Source organism: Callorhinus ursinus, unplaced genomic scaffold (assembly GCF_003265705.2).
Source record: "Callorhinus ursinus isolate GAN/ISIS: 27379988/994484 unplaced genomic scaffold, GSC_fseal_2.0 scaffold11, whole genome shotgun sequence".
Taxonomy (NCBI): Eukaryota; Metazoa; Chordata; class Mammalia; order Carnivora; family Otariidae; genus Callorhinus; species Callorhinus ursinus.
The window spans coordinates 4,379,618-4,382,312 of record NW_027397073.1 but is presented as its reverse complement, the minus strand read 5'-3'; the positions used below and the strand labels follow the sequence as shown (position 1 = coordinate 4,382,312).

The window sequence follows — 2,695 nt, the reverse complement described above, 5'->3', positions numbered from 1 at the left end:
ATAGTTTTGTAAGTGGCATTGCCTGGGATCACAGACTCTGAAACCAGCATTAACTTTCCGTGTTGACTTCCACTTGGTCACTGTGGATAGATGATGACTGAGAGGTCAGTTCAGGGCCTGTGCCTCCCACAAATTCCTCTACTTAGGGACTGAGGGTTGTGGTGGCTGGCACAATGTGAGTTTACATATTTATCCTGAAAGTATTGATGTGCTCTTTCCCATTAGGCAAAATCAAAATTGAGTCTTGTTGGTACTCAGCCCTTTATTGTTGCCAGACAGAAGGAGAGCATAGCATCAGGACTTGTGGGGAATAGACGGTATTCATGAGGTTACCTGGACAGGTCCAGACAAAGAACACATGGATACATGAAAACAGAATGAAAGGAAGAATTAAATATAACAATGTCAATACAAGTATAAGTTAACAACAAAGGCAAAACTGGTGTATAAGAAATGGAAGAAAGGGAAAGGTATGGGCAAATGAACCAATGCCACATCACACAGTATACAATCAATTAGCTTCTTCAGAGCAAAACATAAGAGTCATTTTATTTAATTCATTTCAATGACCATGACTGATTTGCATTTGTATTGAAAGCTACCTCCAGTCTGTTTTAGAAGTAGGTTATTATATATATGAAAAAAAAAGAAAATGCAATCACTGTGCAATAAAGTCCACTGTAGTGGTGTTTCTTTGACAACCTACTTTTGACAGGTAGGCCCCAAAATAGGCCCCTGACAAGTTACAAAACTTGTAGGAACAGTATGCACTATAAATCTTCTCTCTAAGTAATACACAGAAAACTTCTGCTCACAGAATCAGCAAAATCAGCAAGTCCATGGTCTGTAGTATCCTTAAATTAACCAATTTTCACTCAAGCGGATCAAGTTTGCTGGAACACAGCTTGAAGATTTCACAAAGGGAAAATAGATGCTGCATGAGAAATTAGAAGGAATGTTCAACCATATAAAATTTCCATGAACCAAATGACAAGTATGCTATTTATTACTCATATAACATGTTTTAACAATTCAGTGGCATCCATTACATTCACAATGTTATGCAAACATCACTTTGTTTAGTTCCAAAATATTTTAATCACCACCCCAAAGGAAAACCCCATCCAATTAAATAATTAATCCCATTTCTCCTCTTTCAGCCCCTGGCAGCCCACATCTACTTTCTGCTCTCTAAATCCACATTGTAGAATGTATCAGTACTTCAGTAATCTTTATGGCTGACTAATATTCTATTATATGTACACACCATATTTTGCTTATAAATTCATCCATTGATGGACATTTGGGTGTTTCCACATCTTGGCTACTGGAAATAATGTGCTTTGAATAATTGTGTATAAATATTTGATGGAGTACCTGTTTTTGATTATTTGGGGTATATGACCAGAAGTATAATTGCTGAGTCATATGATAATTCCGTGTTTAACTCTTTGAGGAACCACCAGTGTTTTTCCATTGTGGCTACATCATTTTACATTCCAAAAATTTATGAAGGTTTCATTTTGCCCACATCCTTACAAAGCTTGCTACTTTTTTTGTTTTTAATTTTAGCCATCCTAGTGGGTAAAAGTGATATCTCCTTGTAGTTTTGATTTGCATTTCCCTAATAACTAATGAAGATGAGAATATTTTCATGCATTGAACATCTGTATATTTTTTCGGAGAGCTTTCTGTTCCACTTACACATAAATGAATTATTGACAAAGAAGAATTTCTTTCTTCCATTTTGCTGTTTTCCATATATTCTATACTCCTTGTGTTCTGCATTTCCCCCAGTACTTCCTCGCTTTGTGTTTAATTGATTTTTTTTGTAATGTGCCATTTTGATTCCCTTTTTATATCCTTTTTGTCTAGTTATTAGGTTTTCTTTCGAGCTTACCATGGGGTCTACTATTAACATCCTAAGTTCATAGCCATCTAGTTTGAATTGACCACTTTAGCTTCAATGACATACAAAACTCTGCTCCTACACAGATCTAGTTCCCCATTATATTATTGTCACAAAATATACCTTTATACATTACATACCCATTAACATAGATGTACAAGTATTAGTTTAATCATTTGTCTCTTAAATCATATAGGAAACAGAGGAGTTAGAAACCAAAAATACAATAATACTGGCTTTATATTTACTTTTGTGGTTCACTGTACCAGAGTTCTTTATTTCTTCAAATAGCTTTAAGTTACTATCTACTGTCATTTCATTTCAGACTGGGGGTCTGACTCCTTTTGGCATTTTTTATAGGGCAGGTCTACTATGCTGAACTCTTTTATTTCTTTGAGTAAACTTTTATTATTATTAAAAATAAGCTTTTTATTATCTAAGAATGTCTCAATTTCTCCTTCATTTTTGAAGAATTTTAATGAACATAGAATTCTTGGTTGCCAGGTTTGTTTGTTTTCCTGTCACCGTTTTAAACATGTCATGAGACTTCCTTCTGGCCTTGATAGCTTTTGATGAGAAATTGCCTGTTAAACTTATTGAGGATACTTTGTTTATGTTAAGTCACTTTTCTCTTTCTGCTTTCAAGATTCTCTCTTTGCCTTTGTCGTTCAACAAGTTGATTAGAATATGTGTAAGTGTGGGTCTCTGTTTTTATCCTTCAATTCCTTAAGCTTTTTTGATGTGCAGATTGATGTTTCAAATTTAGGAAGTTTTCAGCCCTATTTC

The 2,695-nt window shown here is 34.6% G+C and overlaps 1 long non-coding RNA gene across 1 annotated transcript; it reads right to left on the bottom strand.

Annotated features, from left to right (window-relative positions):
* Positions 1–257: 257 nt before the first annotated feature.
* On the bottom strand, positions 258–2,246 carry LOC141373655 (uncharacterized). Its single transcript, XR_012379898.1, has 3 exons — positions 2,158–2,246; positions 816–934; positions 258–333 (listed from the first exon to the last, which is right to left on the bottom strand). It is a non-coding gene; the product is annotated as an uncharacterized lncRNA (long non-coding RNA).
* Between the last annotated feature and the right edge of the window lie 449 nt (positions 2,247–2,695).